Below are 17,378 nucleotides of genomic sequence, written 5' to 3'. Positions count from 1 at the left end.
TTCCCTCACTCTTTGCCAAACATCAGGTAACTGCCAAACTGCAGAATCCAGTAAGGTCTGCGTGCTTCACGTATAGATGCCATACAACAACACATATCCAACCTGTTATCCATTGTGTGGCCTCCACAACAGCAAAACCACATTCACTGGTAAGACACCACTTTCAAGACAACACACCAAGGCTGGAATTAATGTTATTCACAAAAGCAGTAGTTTCTGCCATTTCTAGTAGCTTGAAGATCACCAAAATCTATTCAGGAAGCCAGAACAGGGCAGTGTGGCTTTAAACTACTGATGTCTTGCTAAAGCACATTTAAAATTATTATTTTTGCATTATTATTCCATGCTGTATCCCCTGCAAAATTCATCAGATCCCACTTTCATGAATGCTGTTTTGCAATGATTTAAGTATTTAATGACTTAACCATCTTGGTGCATCATTAATAGCATTGCACAGTTGCTTATTGTTACAATTTACTTTTTTTTTTTTGCCTTCAGTAAACCTGCACAGATAAGAAATGCCTTGCTAAAATTAGTTTCACTAATAACCTACCACTTACAAACTGAATTCACAGCTTGCTTGGTCAAAAATTAGTATTTACTTGATAACAGCGCTATAGAATAATCTGCTTAAATGACTTTTGTGCATGAAGTATTATTTTTATCAGCCTGTCTCACAGGCACACAAACCTCAGTTATGATAAATGGGGGCAACCATATGTTGCGACAGGTGGAAAAGTCAGCAAATTAGCCATTCGGAGGAGGCACAAGGGAAGGAGGCAGGATGCCAGTCTGAGCATGACATTTGCAGAGGTGGTGTCTTAACCAGTATAAAGCATAAGAAAACGAAGAGTGGGGACCAGCCCTGGCTATCACAAAGCACGTAAATCTAATTCGCTATATACAACTGGTTTGAACATATTCGATTTTTACCTAGGGATAGAAAAAAATACATTTATGAGTAAAGGTACTAGTTCACATGTGCCTAAGGTGACAACACGCACATCTTGCAAAAATACGTAAATAAGTATCAGCACAGCTAGAAACATGAGTGTTCAGAGAGAAGAGAGACTGAAATCTTGGTATGGAGGGAGGAGACTTTTTTCCATTTTGTTCTGTGCCTTCAAAATGTCTGGAGACATTTCGCATCTCTAATCATCTAAGTATGCAATACCAATAATCTTTCCAAAGACAAATATATGATTGCTCACCAGTCCGATCAGCAACTTTGACGTCCGTCTAAAATTTTTCAGGTGAGAAACTGGCCAGGCGCAGAGGACAGAGCATTCAGGTCAATCTGCATCGACCATAGTCTGAACTGGATGTTGAGCTTAGTTTCTGTAGCGTCTTGGTCAGGCTTCTGTGCATCCAAGAGTGCCTACGCTGTCGGGCGCATCAGGGCTAGCAGTTGCACTTGAACAGCACCTGCATACTCACATCCACTGGCTGCTTTCGATGGACAGAGCAGGCTGATACTGTGATACTGGCACCCCATGCCCGTACGCTCTCTAGACCTTCCCCGTTGGATGTGGACAGTACACGGCTGCTAGTTCAGCTTGTGCCTTCTGGTAATCCATCTTCAGACCCTCTTTAATACAGCATGACACAGCTGCATCTGTGCTTCTCCACCTCGGAGATGCTTTCAAAAGCCTCTACGTGTGGGCACCAGGCATCTCAGAAGGCAGGAGACGCAGCACATCCCAACGCATCCAGCCCGGAGCCAGATCAAGGAGCGTGGCGCACAACTGGATTCAACAGCGTGGGCGCTTACTAGGTGCGCTGCTTCTCCGAGCGTGTGAGCCCAAAGGAAGAGCCTTTGGCTGCGCACCAGCATTTTAATCAAGGAAGTGACATCCATTTACCACAGAGCAGAAAGTAAACAGCGGAGCCTGTTGGGGCAGGGTGCAAAGCAGCACAGGAAAAAGCTGGAACGGGGCCGCAGTAGTTCAGCACGGAGACAGCCACACACAACTGCAATGAAATGCTATCGCCTTAAATTATTGCCGCTTCCAAGAGAAGTACCAAAGTAACTTCCTAGTTACATGGTACAGAGGAAACCATCATGCAGACAAAGATCCTTTTACACTGCTATAACCTGGTTTACAGGGGAGTAAATAATTTGCAAGGTAAGCCCTTAGAAAATTCGCTTAAAAGAGAGGAAAATGAAGAATTAGAGTTCTCGAATACATGCAAAAAGTACAGTGGGTAGTCTAAGAACATTTTGCAGCTTTACCAGTGTTTATCAGCATGCTACGTTACAAGTAATTCGCAAGCTTACTCTCAGCAACACTTGCCGGTGTTCTGTTTGTTAGAAGATTTAGAGATCTTCAGTGAAAGGCTTTTGCCCACCAGCAAATCCCACCAATACTGTTACAAGCACAAAGGATCTAAGCTTCAAGCACCTCTTCGAAATTGGAGAGCTGCAATTTTCATTTTAAAATTGAGAAAATGGTTTTAGAAAGCTGTGTGGTTTATAGAGCATTGCACGGGAAGCTAATTCCAAAGGCAGAAACAGAAACCCTCTCACTTGCCTCCCAGCCTTGCACCTTAACTGCAAACTCAACACTTGCCCACTTTCTCTCTCTGTAGCCCAAGTAAAACCAAATGATTTTTCCCAATTTTAACATGAGAAGCTTGGAAATCCTGTTTTGTTTTAAAAGGAACTGGGTACCTGGGGTGTGTATTATTTCAATATAAACTGTTTATTTTGACCCAAAATTGCACTTTATATATTAAAAAATATTTAGATAAAAAGTTCTTCTTGCTATTAACTGTAATTAGGTCTCTAGACATCTGCCAAGATGGAAATTCAGCAACAGCCTTTTTCCTTTGCAAGTCAGTGACATTCTTCCAGCAAGTTAACACAAAGCAAAACAAAGTGATTAATGAAATCATGTGATGAGTCTTAGAAAATTATTTATCTTACCCAGTCTATCTTAATTCCTTAGTCCCATACCTCTTCCCAAGTAATATGCTGTGACCTCAGACAGGCTATCTCCCTTCCACCCTCCTGCTATGCTGAAAAACAAAAAATCCGGCGCACTCTTTCACACTAGTATGGTATTCATCAGGAAGACAAAATGAAGTCAGCTGTAATATATAGCATGAACCAAGTCAGAAAGAGAAGAAAGAAAACTTTGGAGAAATAAGACTCCAGCCTGCTCCATTTTGTTACCGTTCCCACCCTCCTAGCATCCTGCATGGGTGTACGTGTGTCTCTATCCTTTGTCCCACACACAAAAGTGGCGGTGAAAGTGGAAGCTCTCTGTCAAAACTTTAGCAACAAGCAGTCCAGGAATCCTAGACTATCATGTACCATTTCAATCAGTCCTTTTCCTTGTGGGGAAAAAGGTCAATGCTGGCTTGCGCTCTGAATTTTTTTCTCTGTTCATTCACATCATCACAAGTCTTCCTTGGATTTCGTTTTAGCTAGCTGGTTTTTTTCAAGCAGTGGGTAGCTGCTAAAATTGCCATTGCAATATGTAGCAATAAACTGCTAAATGAAAACCTGAAAATTCAAATAACTGTGTAGCTTCCTTAACCAGCTCTATTCAAGGGAGGTAATCATTCCATACTCCCCAGACTTCATCTCAAAACCCACCTAGACCACTGTTCTGCGACAGCCACGTGGCAATAGCTGGGGGAGGTTAGCTGGATCTGTGCCCACCTGAAAAACAGAAGTGGTCTCCAAAGGTACAACACAAGCTTTTCAGGGAGTCTTCCTCCTCATAACGCTACAAATACCTTGCTCTCTTTGCAAATTTTACGTTGCCCAGAACAGAAAGTTACTCTAAGTTTCTGCTGCGCTGCGAAAGACTGGTATGACTTCAGCATTCAGATATTACAAAGAAGCAGGAGCAATTCCACAGTTGGGACATTGTGGGGATTCCAGGGACATCAGGGGAACAGCTTTGAATCACCTCAGCTTTCACCATGGAAGAAGGTAACCACTGTTGGATGGCTTTAATGATACTCTTCTAAATGGGGGGAATGCAGGGAGCTGGAGAATAAAGGGGAGGAAGAAGGATGTCAAGTTGTATTTTCATCATATCACTAGAGTTCCCGCTTCAGATAAAAAGAGATCAAGCTACTTCCATTGAAATCCTTGGCCCAAGAGGCCTATGATGACAGCTGTACATCTTGTTTCATTGTAACAGGAGGTTTCTCTCCAACTGGATAAATTACATATTCATTGCCAGTGCATCTTTGGAATGAAGCACAAGCATATGGGGGCAGTTGAACAGAGGAGAAAGAGAGGCATTATCCCAGACACAGCTCCTCCAGCTTATAAAAACTCTTACCCCCGATCTACAGAGGCAGGGTAGTGACACAGAAAATAGGAGGTATCTCACCACAAATTGCAGCAATGTGCACAGAAACTCCCTATCCCACCTGGTGTACAAAGATTCAGAGAGATGAAGTACTATAAAGCAGCTGTTCCCAAAATAGAGACAGTTGTAAGTACAGTCTTAAGTCTTGCAGTGTTACTCATCCAACAGCTGAGCTTGGCTTGGAGGTGGTACAGTATCAGCAGTCAGAATTACATTAAGTTTGTCTGAAATTGGGATTGCAGTTGGCACTAATGCTCTAAAGACTCCATGCTATCACTGTCTCTGAGACACCCAGAATTGAGAGTATTTGCTGATAAGCCACAACACCAGTTGGAAATCCCGTAAATTACTTTTCATGCCAAGCTTAGGGTTTATTTTTTAAACAGTAAACATCTAAATTTTTTTTTCTTCTTTTTTTTCCCCCCAGAAATCAAAAGATAGCCTCAAAATTCCTCACACACAAAACCTACTCTCCCCCCCCCCCGCTCCTGTCAGGAGCTGTTAGGAGAAAATCAACCTAAACCCCTCGGAATTCATACATGTGGAAAAGCGCACGTTCAGATCGATGATGCTGCAGTAAAATTGCATGCAACAGAGATTTGTGTAGACTGGTAGGCAACCTCTAACCTATTTAACTGTAGCTTGAAAAAAGATAATTTTTATTTGGCTAGACTGAAAAAGATCTGAATGTATATAATTGAGGCACATCATAACAAGTACAAACACTGCAGACTCATTTCTTAGCTATGCCTGTTCCAAATTAATCTCAATTCAAATCCAAACTAGGTGCTGAAATAGAATAAAATGCAACTGCATATCATCTCCTTCGGTAGACATGTACAAATACCAGCACATGCGTCACATCTGAAACGGCGTGGAAAGCTCTGTTCTCCCAGACTGCAGAAATACTTACGACTTTGTCAGCAGTTAAAGAAGGGTCCAGGATACTGAATACAGCACCGAAAAGCAACAAACCTGAATACTAGTTTTGTAACTGAGACAATAAAAGGTATTGGAATAAAGAAGTCAGTTTATTTATGGCTTAGTCACTTCATCTGTGGACGAGGAAAAATACCCCACCCTCATGTGAAGTCAGTCAGTACAGGTGAAAGTTTGAGAGAGACTTTGAAGTTGCACTCTTAAAAGCATTTCCATAAATATTAACTATTATTTTTGTGCCAATCTCCATTTAGCACTGAAGGGTTTGAAATTCAAAATTGCTTACACGCAGCCCTGGATAAGAGCTTGAAAACTGAGGGAAAGTTCAAGCCTTACCATCCAGTGTCTGTCGGTAGGACTAGCATGAACTACTTGTAACATTCATGGGACAGAGGTGAAATAGTCCATTTCCAACCATCAACAGTGTTTGTTTCTAGGGCTGAAAGACTCTAAATTGGTTGCTTTACCATTGCCCTTGTTCAACTGCCATGCCTGTCTCCTTCTTCCAGCCTCAATCTCTGCAGAACATTATGGACTAGTAACCCCAAAACAATGCAGACTGAAATCTGGGCTTTATTCAAACTGAAACATCAACAAACCAACAACCATCTTGTCCTGTATTTTTGGTTACTGAGTTGAAGGGTAACATCCCTAGGAGATTCAGAGACTGAGAGGATGCTAGGTAATTAATGCTTCAAATGGCCTTTAAGGACCTGCATCTTCTGGATTCCCTACCTTTGTCATGAAGAGGAAATTTCCCATATATGGCCCAAGCTGACAAGCAGACTAGGGTCACATTTCAGTTCACGGCTTTTGGCAAGCCCAAGCATTCAGACATCATGAGTCAGTGAATCACCGGGTTTTGTAAACCAATAAATCTATTTAATTTGGTTTTTTAATTTGCCTTGGGTTTGCTGGCTTTTTTTCCTCAACCTTTGCAGTACGCAGGCATCATCACATTTTCATTTTGCTTCTCTGTAACTGGGAGGAGCACTTTTTTCCATTCTGGGTTTGTTTGCTTTGTAAAATGACAGACAAGATTTTCATATTAGACTAAATCCTGGCGTTAGGGCATTAAGGAAAAAAACCATACCAACTATCATGGAAGTTGGGAACAGATACTACACTGTCTTGTACTTTCACACAGTCCTTTAACAAGAAAGAACACTTACTTTTTAAATTAAACCTCAAAACATCTTCACTTCTTTTCTCAGATCCCAAACAAATAACTTATCTGGCATTTCAGCACAAGCAGACATGACTTCTGCTGCTAAGAAGCTCCCTGCGACACAATCTGTTCCACCAATAACCTGATAACTTCAACATGAACTTTCTTCCATTTTGAGTTCTACTTTTCTTACTTTAGCAGTTCAGCAGAAACCACACCATTTTTGATTACACACACAAAATCGCATACCACTTATTCCTATTTTAAAAAAAGACCTGAAGTTCAATAAATTCTATTGGGTAATTACTTTCAGATTAGTAATGGGATTAATTAATATGGGACAATTGGGGCTGAGGATTTTTGGTTTCAGTTTCTAGCTCTGTTAAGGACGCTCTGTGCATCTGGGCCACTTCAATTCTCCGTGCCTCAGTCTTCCAGACATAAAATACAGATAATACCTCATCAGGGAATGGAATCAAGTTAATCTTTCATTTCTTCAAAGCAGTACTGTATTCATAATGGAGTTAAATACTTTCAGAGAACTATCACAGCTCACGGAAGTAAGGCACTTCTGGGAAGAAAGGCTTACAGTGAACGGCCTGCTTGCATTTTTGCAGAGCATCCTAACAATTTAACATTAGAACAAAACACAGAAATATTAAAAAAAGGACAAGACAAGATTATTTTGAGGCCAACTTTGTTTCGCACAAGTGCAAAAGACAATGCAAGTCCAGTTAGTTTTTTGGTCTTTTTTTGTTGGGGTTTTTGTTTGTTTGTTTTTACTCTTTACCAGTTCACAGTGAAAATTATGGTAACATGCAGAATAAAATATTGCTCAAAAAGTTTGTTTTTACTTAATGGGGCATTTTAACTTAAAAAAAAAAGTCTCACTGACAAATGTGGCCTTGTAAAAAAAAAAAAAAAAGACAGACATTCTTCGTACTTGAGACAAGAATAACATCTGAGGGAGGCATCATGCTATGAAATTGCTGTTTAGAAAAAAATATAGGATTTTAGATTTCAAATCTTTTGTGGATGTTGTAAAAATTCCTTTTTATTTAAAAGTTCAGAAGCTTCAATAAATATTTTTAGACTGTTTCCTCCATAATCAAGGTTTAAAGCTGATCAGTCAAGTACATAGTAGACAGTAATAGTTTATATCCTTTTCTTTACATTTGTTTTATTAGGGGAATTTTTAGGAAATACTACCACGTATTACAGATTTAATGTCGAGCTTGGATCTGTTATACCAGGCAGGGCAATAAAAGCCTTAGCTTGTATTACTAAGAGACACATCCAGAAGTAAAAAAACAAGCTTAGGCCTCCATAACAGTATCTTACCAAGTTACTTAGGTTTTCAGCAGAACACGACTTGGAAAATACTGACGAAGAGACAGGACTCATTCCAAGAGCGATCATCTTACTCCACTTAGACAGAGTAAAGCCTTTCATGAATGAGGCTTGGGTTTGGCCTACATTCTGTTGTATGAAAAGGCTTCATTATATGCAGTTGAACACATTGTCTGAAAATGCGATACAAATGGCATTTAACACAGCAAAAGGTGAACAAACTAAAATGGTAGAACTGTATTAAACATGCTATATATTACCTCTAAAATATACACATTTTGAAAATCTTTAAATAGGTTTTCACCCACGGAAGAGTTCAGAGATGATATCAGCACCACTCCTGACTATCAGGTAAAGCTATTTACAGATTTAAGATGTCTCTGAAGGCAGATGCCAGCAGATAAAAAGACATGCTGCAAGTACTTTGTCTTTAAATGCGTTACTTTGCTATATACAAGTAGTCAATTACTGGTGCTTTGAATTCCAACTGCATTCTCTATGCACATTTTGTAGGCATTGGAATTCACTTCTGAAGCTCCAGCAGCAAGCTAAACAACATATTTCAATTCTTTTCAGGAATTTCTTACTTCACTCAGAATGCCATTCTTGATTTAGTTATTTCCATTGCAAAAATCAGTCTGCGATCTGTCTTCAAGTCAGAGAAGCAAGTAACAAGAAGCAAGAAGTATAAATAACAACGGAAATAGAAAGCATAATAAGTTTGTCAAAAAGGAGGCTGAGGTTTTGGGCTTTATTTTTATTAAAAGTCTGCATCAACTCCCTCTTGCTTCTCTTCTGCATATGAGACGAGATCTTACTCCTCTTACCCGAGAACCCTTTGCACAAAAAGACGCACAACGACAGACTAGAGTTGACTGAACTGCCAAGGAAATCCATGATCACATCAACGACTGGTAAGCCTTTCAATCCGAGAAACATAAGGTATGAATTATGCAAGTATCAGCCTCTGACTGGAAGAAACCTGCGTTCTGAGCTCCGAGAGCATAAATCAGTCTCTATATAAACACCAGCTTCAATTTCTACTTTTTTGATTATACAGTCAAAAGGGACTTTGAAATCTACACTTTATTTGGAATCTGAAAAATAAACTGTTTCCAAACTATTTTGTAATGCTTGTGTAATGGCCTCAAGACAGCCAGTAATTTAGACAGCTGTGCGACTAGCCACAGAAGCTGCATTTTAGAAATCGCCCTTCTTTGGAACAATTGAAACTTTCTCCAGGACGAAGTCCACACACAGAGAGCAGTGTTTCCCTGCAAGCATATAACAGTTTCATTATTGTTTAACTACCAAAAAACAGCTCCAACAATCTATCAGGCTTGACATTTTATCTGTCTCTGCTGCTAGCCCAGAATACAGGAAGGAATATATAGGAAGAGGTTCAAGGATTCAGTAAATTATTTTGTTAATCTAAACAGGAGAAACATTTCCCTTCTTTTAATGATTAATTTGCCATTTTAAAAACCTGTTCAGGAAACCACGGGCCTGTTTGTCCTCCAAATTATCAAATCCAAGTGTCCATAAAGAAATCTATTCCACCAGATGAATAAAAGCCCCATTGTAAGATACGTATGAAACAAATGCAAAGGCAATCCTATAGAGAAGGGATTCCTCACTGCAACAAAGCAGCAGTACCAGTTGCGGTTCCAGTCCAGCCGTGATTATTGTAACACCAAAATACAGCAGAGTATTAACTTGCTGCTCACCAACCCTGCCATGCCAGGAACACCACTGCTCAGCAGGTTCCCAAATAACTGTGGCTCAGGCAAAGTCCTAAGAAGCACCAACATGTTCACGGAACAAAACTTAACAATGCACGATGCAGCCTCGCAGAGTATGTGCTCAAACACAACATCGGAGAAATTACTCATCTGAGTGATTCTAATGACTCAAAGTAGCTGGGTGAATGAAATGTGGAAGTCATTCACTGACGCCACTGCTTTCCGAGCAAGGTATTTTGACATCAACAAAAAGCAGCGTCCCATCAGTTTCAGTCTGGACTTCCACGGGATGCGTTATTATGGTTTCTGACTCATTTGGGGAGCAAGCCAAACCAGTATAAGCTCATGCAGATAGTAAGCGGTATTGATTTAATTATGTCACTTGTGACATTGCAATTTGAAATTATCCGTGTATATATAGAATATATAATGCCCAAAGGAACTATCCTTCTGCTGTAGAGGTTACTATGCAACAAGCTACGCCCAAAAGAGAATATTTTAAATTTGCCTGTTTGAAATCTCACTTAACATCAGTCTATAGGCTAAACTAAAAGACTGAAAGCATATGCTGATTAAATATATTCTTATAAGCATATCCCACAACCTTCTGAATATAAATAAAAAGGTGGCAGCATGAAAAAAAGCTGATGTTTTAATATTTTAGTCTACACTGAAATACAATGTGGAAATTCCTATTCCAAGACTATTTGGCAGAGAAGCCAGAGTGTATTAGAGAAAGACACCTAATTAATATTTTGAAGTAAAGTGAAAACCTCAAGAGCAATTAATGTGAAGAATTCATCAATTTTGCAGACACTGAGAAGAATAAACAGTGCCTCAGAAAGCAACAATTATTTTTAAAGAAAGTCCCTTATAGGAACATAAATTTTAAAAGCCAAAAAGGGCTTTCTGAGGTTAGAATAAGCCATCTCTCAATTCTGAGGAAACCGGCTGAGAAAGAAGGGAGACACTAATACAAAATTTGAATTCTTGATCTGACAGTCATACTCTGTTTCTTAAAGAAAACTGTACATTTTTCAACCTTGCAATGTTCTTTGAAGACTGCATAACCGATTTCAGAGGGACATACCATCAGGTGGTTAGAAGACTTGGCATGCAGACAAGTTCCGTTTCTGACATCAATTAAGCAGTGATGTGATCCTCCCCACCTGTGAAACAGAGGTTACACTTATTCATCCCTGCAAAGTGTTCTGTGCTCCCTGAATTCCAGTTGGTGCGAGTTCAAAGTACTAATTTCTGGCTTCTTCTAATGACCATCTCCGGGAAGCGGAGGAAAACAAGAGTGATGTGGGGAGAGGCAGATAGGTACTATCAAGACTAATAACTGGAATTACTTTGGGGAGCAGGAGACTGGCTGGGGTTTCGCAATGGAAGCGGGCGATCAGGGGAGGGCTGGAGAAACATTTGCACCACATGAATATGTTTAAGCGCAGAGCGCAATGTGCAGGCAATAATATAAATTCTAATAAAATATATAAACTGTGCAACTTTTATATAAGAGCGCAACGTGCAGGCAATACCTGCAACACGCAAGTAAATAGCAGTGTCATCGCAGCAGCACAGACCTTACCACAGCATTGACTGTAACACTTCCCCGAGAAGTTAGATCAATACTCAAGTATTTAGCCCACACCAGACTGCTAGCAATATTCAGGTAATTTAAAGCCATGCTATGCCTGTAGTCAGGGCTCAGACTATAGAGAAGTAGTGAGTCCCCTCAGTTTTTACTACCACGTACCAATAGGTCCTCTTTCCCTGGTCAGCAGCAGTTCACACACAGTTGTGTCCAAAAACGGGACATGTGCACGCAACTATCTGCATCTCACGTTATCCTTCTGCCAGCAAAGTGTTTTATTAAGCACCAAGTACTTGGTTCAACATACTTTCTAATTTCTTGTCTTTGGATCAGGCTCTGTATCACTCAGGACTGGTGAAAGGCTTTAGAGAAGAGGCGCTCTGAGATATTCTACATACATATGAAAATGAAAATGCACTCTTCCTATAAGGGATGGGAAGGTAGCCTAAACCTAATTAAACACACTTTTTCCTACATGTATTACAGTGAAACCAACACACTCTAGATGAGGACAGCATTTTACCTGGCTAGACATGAGGACACAAAGCTGCAGTACTGGGTCAGGCACACAGCCTGTCTAGCTCTATAGCCTGCCTCCAATGCAGGTCTAGGTGAGTCAGCGGCAGGCACACAGACACAAGAACACCACAGCAGATGACTGCATGAACATCTGCTTACACCCTTCCACCATGCAAAAGCTGGTTCAAAGCCTAAAGCACAAGTTTTAATAACCCTTCTATATATAGTGCTGGAGATTGAACTCAAATCATGCTCTAGCCTGATTGAAGAGTGTACAATCTAAGTTGTTATAAACAACAAACCGTGGTACACAGTTGCATAACAAGTGAAAATTACACAATTTAAAACAAAACAAACCAACACAAAACCATACTGAAGTCAACCACAATAAAGAGAAAACTGAAGGCCTGGAGAAAAGAAGATAGATTTCGGTCCTAAACTCAACTAGTGACCACCAATTCCAAAATATAATTCATATATATTACTGCTTTGTACTCTCATTGCAGACTATTGCATTCGGCTCCCATTTTAAGTTAACTCCTGAGAGCCCGATCACATGTACCTGCCAATGAGAAAGACTAAGCCTCCCTGAAAGTCAGCCTACTTTTTCTACCCTACAATTAAACACAATATTTTAATGATGGCTTTACAACTAATCTAATTCAGCAAACACTTGAGCAATTAAGCATTAACCCATGAACACCAATGTCAAGGCAATCAGCTTTTAATTAAAAGTTCAATTGCTACCAGCCAAGGGGACATGCAAACCACAGAGTGCTGCAGCTGGGCAACTCTGCACCAGGATTCACACAAGCAGAGAGAATTGCCCATACTGGAAAACACGACAATAGCCTAAGTAAACGGTTTTGTTTCATTAGACCCAATTGTTCTACCAAAAGCAATTATGTTTACAAACAATTAATACAAGATCCCCCTCCCTGAACACAAAACCTGTTAAAGAGATAACAGTATTTGACGGGTGGTGGTAGGTAAAAGCAAGGATCTGGAATTCGTAAGAAACAACATTTGAAGCTCACAGCTTTGTGTTCCACTTCTCAGCTCTGGAAAAACAAGGTAACAGTGGAAATGATCACAAAGGGTAAATACTCTTTTTGTTTGTTTGTTTCACGTAATCACCTATCTGCCTTAATGATGATTTATCTTAAAATGTGAGCTTCAAAGTTTTGCAATACAACCCACTACAATGTAAACACAAAAAATGCCAACTTAAGTATAACGCACCTGTCATTTACTATCCTAATGAAATGGAGAACTAAAAAAGCATTTTGTAAATGCAGTTAAGTTCTTTACTGATCCCCTAATTGGGTTAGAAAGAACAGAAAACTGCCACAAGTTCCTAGACTGCCATGAAACAGTTCCCCCAAAACAACGTCCAAGTCCTCCTGTGCTACCCATGAAAGATACGTTCTGTGTCAGAGAGGAGGAAGTGAGCTCAAAGAAAACACAAAGAAAACACAAACAAAACCGTTTTATGCCTCAGCAAATTAAACATTACCCTGAACGTATCTTAATCAAAGAACCATAAAACTAAAACATTCCTATCTACGCTTTAATATTATACTTACCTTTACAGTATCTAAGTATGCCTGGCCATCCTTGCAGTGTTTGAAAACACGTGAAACGATCAAGTGCAACAGCTTATTTATCATATAGTCATAACATTGAGCGCATTCATCCTTAGCTGTTTTGCCAAGTCCCTGATCTGTAAAGGCTCATGGACTGCATGCACGTTCTCACTGCAGAGAATTTACATTTATTAACCTGCAATCACATGCTGAAGTACTGGTAAGAAACCGATTTGACGATATGTCAACACTTTCTCCACAGGAAACACCTTGACCAGTTTACAGGAACAAACTGTTCTGAAGAACACTTGAGTACTTTTATTTTCTGAACTCCTTTTGCCTTCTTTGGCAAAGGAAGGACTTTCTTAGCTTTCACTTTGCCATACCCCCCCGATTTTGAGCAGAAGCGGGGCAGAGTTCCTCATTAAGAAAACAACTTGGGTCCTTGCCACCAAGGAAGCATCACCCACCCCAGGTACACTGCCACCATAGCACACAAATTAGTACCTTGGACACGATAAAATGCAACGAGACAACAATTTAAGCAAAGAGCTGTCCTGAAGGCTGGCGCGTATCCAGAATTCCTCAGTTCTCATAGCATTTTGAGCAGAATAACCTACTGAACCTCAGAGTGCCTTTGGGAGCATAACTCAGAAAAGGAAAGAGTTTCTGAACACCACTTTTTAAACAAGAGAAAAGAGGCTGTACCCGAGTCCCACCCGCCCTGTTAGGGAAACCCTGCAAGCGCTCCCTGTGAGGGAGCCCCTTCACCCCATCTCCCCAGAACTAAAACCCAGGTGCTCGCAGCCCCCTTCCAGCCTCCTCCTCTCCCCCTGCCAGCCCTGGTCCGCGCAGCCCCACGCTCCCTGCCCCGTGCCCCCCAGGCCCTGGCCGCCCCCTCCCGCCCCACGTCCCCCCACACTTGACGACACCCCCAATCCACAGCTGTTCCCCCACCCCACAGCCCCTTGATAACCCTCAGTGGCCACTCCACTGCCCCACGGCCCCCACATTTCCCTGCCCCCCTGACCCCATGCACCCTCCCTACTCTGTCAGCACCGCCGCTGCCCCACACCCCCAAACCCTGGCACCCCCCGAAGGCCGCACCCCCCCCCAACCTGGCAGCCCCCGCCACAGCCCCCACCCCCAAACTCTGGCAGCGCCCCAACCCCCTCACCTGCCTCCTTCGGCAGCCCCGTCCCGGAGGGGGCGGCGGGGCCGGGCCGGGCCGCGGGTCAGCCCCGAGCCCTCCGCTCGGCGCGGCGGCGGCGGCGCTATGGCAACTGCCCGCGGCGGCGGCGGCCAGCCACAGAGAGGCCGGCCAGAGCGGCGGCCATAGAGCGGCGAGCTAGACAGCACCGGGCGGCCCGCCCCTGGCGGCGCGGCGGCTTCTCTGGCGCCCTCAAGAGGCCGAGAGGGCGGCACCGCCCGCGGGGGGCGCGACGGCTCCGAGAGCCGCGAGTTCGAGACCCCGTCCGGGCTGCGGGGAGGGAGGTGGGGGGGGCCCCATGTGCTTCGGAGGAGTTTCTGCTGTGTGCACGGGGGCTTAGCTGCATTGCACGGGAAGCATACATATACATACAGGTACACCCAGATACAGATATATACGCACAGCCATATATACACAGACAGGTACACACACCCCCATATATACATATAAACACACACTTATATATGTATTTTATGCATATCAAGGGCAAATGAGCCTTCAGTGCCAAAAGGCATCCCCGCTGCTTGGGGTGAGGGCTGCCCTGTCTGCCCTGGGACGGGTTTTATCACCCCGCTCCGGGCCTTCTCAGCAGTTTTCCAGCTGATTTAGGGAAGGAGCAGGGAGAGGGGACGTCCCGTGCGCGCTGGTGCAGCCAGGCCCTGTCTTACAGGGTTGCAGAAGTGCCTGTCTGAGCATGGAGGAGAAAGGCTGAATTAGGATATTTAGGTCAGAAACTCTTTTCAGCCTAATTTTACTATGCAAATTTAGGGCAAAGCAGCTTGAGTAAGAAGTCAAGTTTTTCCAGATCGGGTAATAGATTCCTGTAGCCTGAACCCTTCTGCTGTCCCCGCACCAAGCAATAACCAGCACCCACAGCAACGCCTTCCCTGCAGCAACACAGCCAGAAATTCAGGACATCACCATCACCTCGCACGCACGCTGCCTACCTCAGCAGCGAACCCAGGAGCGGAGGAGCTGCCACCCGAAGCTCAGCCATCCAGTCCTCCCCGACCCATCCAGGTGTTTCTCAAGAGGGCATAAAACTCCCACAGCTGCAATTAGCCAATTGCCAAACAGAGAAAATCCTCTGGATGGGTAACTTTGGAGGAGCACAGCCTGTGCATCGTCACCTTTCCCTGGTCTCTTCCTGACCGACTGGCACCATCCCTGTTGAATCACCATCCCATGACTGTTCCTGGGTGACTAAGTGCAAGAAGGGAGTTTCTTCTGTCATTTCCTGGGGGCCACAGCAAAGATACACGCTGGGCGCATGGCTGGTCTCATGCTGAGGCTGATGCCAGGCTCAAGGTGGGCTGTTCCCCTTCTCATCCTCCTACTAGTTAGGGGAAGGAGACAGCGAGAAAGCCCCCTTGGTTCAAATATAACCAAAGAGGCTTCTATTTGGCTCTTCCCCCGCTCCACACTCCCTCACGAGAGCTTTGCTTCCCCTACAGAACCTCAGGCAGAGAGATAAAATAGTAGCACACAGTTTTGGTTGAAACTTTTGTGTACCAGCTCTTTATTCACAGCTTCAAGAAACATAAGCTAAATTTTCTGCTTGTAAGGACCAGCCACACCAGCACAGGTCTCCAGTGGACAGGAAAACCATCCTCCTCCTTGCCCTAGCCAGCCAGTCTGCAATCCCTGGGGCCAAACCTCCCCTCCCAAGCTTGGAAAGCCCAGACATGCAAATAAATACATTTATTTTTACTGAAAACTGTCTAATGGTACAGCTCACATGGCTTTGGCACATTTCCCTCCTTGGGCAGGACCTGCTGGGAGCACAGCCTTTCCCACAGCCACGTCCACGGGGCTGCGGCGGCTGTGATGGAGGAGGTGGGACCTGCCCTGTAAATCACAGCCCTGGGAGCACCGAGAGCTCGGTTTCGCAGGAAGGACAGCTCTGACAGATGTGCAAAACAAAAATCTGTGCTGAGACCTGGCACTGCCTCTTGGGAAACCAAAATGCTTGTTCACATACCCCTTTTAGCTGTCCCTTTCCTACAGCAGCTATTTGCTCAGGAATACAGGGCTGTTATGTCTACTCTGGAGACATCAGCACCCAAATTCTGGCTAAATCAGACTCCTCTTTGCCCAGCACAGCCTTAGAAGGCTCCAGGAGCTGTACTGCTGTGTTATTAGTTTAACGAGCATGCCCTGATGAGTCCCAGCTCCCACAATCTACATCAGCAGCCTTGGAAGTGCAAGCCATAGCTCAGCTCCCCTGCCAATGAGGCTTCTTATTCAGCAGAGGATGAGGGTATCTAAGACATCTGGGATCAAGAGGAAAGCACCATCCCAGCCTCCCATTCCCTCCCCAGCACTGCACAAGCCTCCAGGAGGTTGCCCAGAGCAGGCAAGAGCAGCTGGAAAGCACTGGAGCAAGGAGAGATTATTTTAAACTTCACCACATGCAACTGAGTAGGTCCTTGAGCATCAGGCAGGGCCAGGTGGTGTCAGTCAGGGCTCATCCACCCCAGCTGATCCAGATCATAACCTTCATCAATTAACAGCAATTCTTCATGCAGCACAGCAGTGCCCCAAAAACACCAGCAGCTCCCTACAGGGCTTGGTGTTACTCTGGGGAGAAGGCCAGATCAAGCACCCGATTACATCCCTGCTTATCAACAGCCTGTCCCACCCCAGTCCTGCTAGGGACCAAACCTCAAAAGTTTAATTAAGTTAACAGCAGTCGCCATTAATTGAATTCCAGCTCTCAACAACCACAGCAGTATGCAACATCTTTTTTTAGTTTCTGAACCAAGACCACTGTGGCTGCCCAAGGACGATCAGAGCTCCGGGACCAGAGGGCAGCGAGTTATGGGGGGAACAAAACCACCATGAGGAGTCAGGGGTTCGTGCAGGGACGTGCCAGCTGGTCCCAAGCCAACACCTTAAGACAGGGCTGGCTCTGCTGGTTGAAGACAAGCCTGCAG

The 17,378-nt window shown here is 43.5% G+C and overlaps 1 protein-coding gene across 7 annotated transcripts in view; it reads right to left on the bottom strand.

The window, feature by feature from the left end:
- Nucleotides 1–17,378, bottom strand: part of RFFL (ring finger and FYVE like domain containing E3 ubiquitin protein ligase) — a 36,690-nt gene that overhangs the window by 18,990 nt on the left and 322 nt on the right. For 2 of the 7 annotated variants that reach the window (XM_072882263.1, XM_072882265.1), the window contains exon 1: nucleotides 14,410–14,594. The exons of 1 other annotated variant lie outside the window; for it this stretch is intronic. The gene's annotated coding sequence lies outside the window, so the exon portion shown is untranslated. Of the gene's footprint in view, nucleotides 1–1,211; nucleotides 1,810–10,620; nucleotides 10,700–14,409; nucleotides 14,595–17,378 lie in introns of those variants that run through there. 4 more of the 7 variants (XM_072882264.1, XM_072882266.1, XM_072882268.1 and 1 more) reach the window with 4 other exon arrangements.

This window comes from Ciconia boyciana, chromosome 17, assembly GCF_034638445.1.
Source record: "Ciconia boyciana chromosome 17, ASM3463844v1, whole genome shotgun sequence".
Classification (NCBI taxonomy): domain Eukaryota; kingdom Metazoa; phylum Chordata; class Aves; order Ciconiiformes; family Ciconiidae; genus Ciconia; species Ciconia boyciana.
The sequence above is the reverse complement of the archived record's forward strand: the minus strand, read 5'-3'. Positions and strand labels throughout refer to the sequence as shown.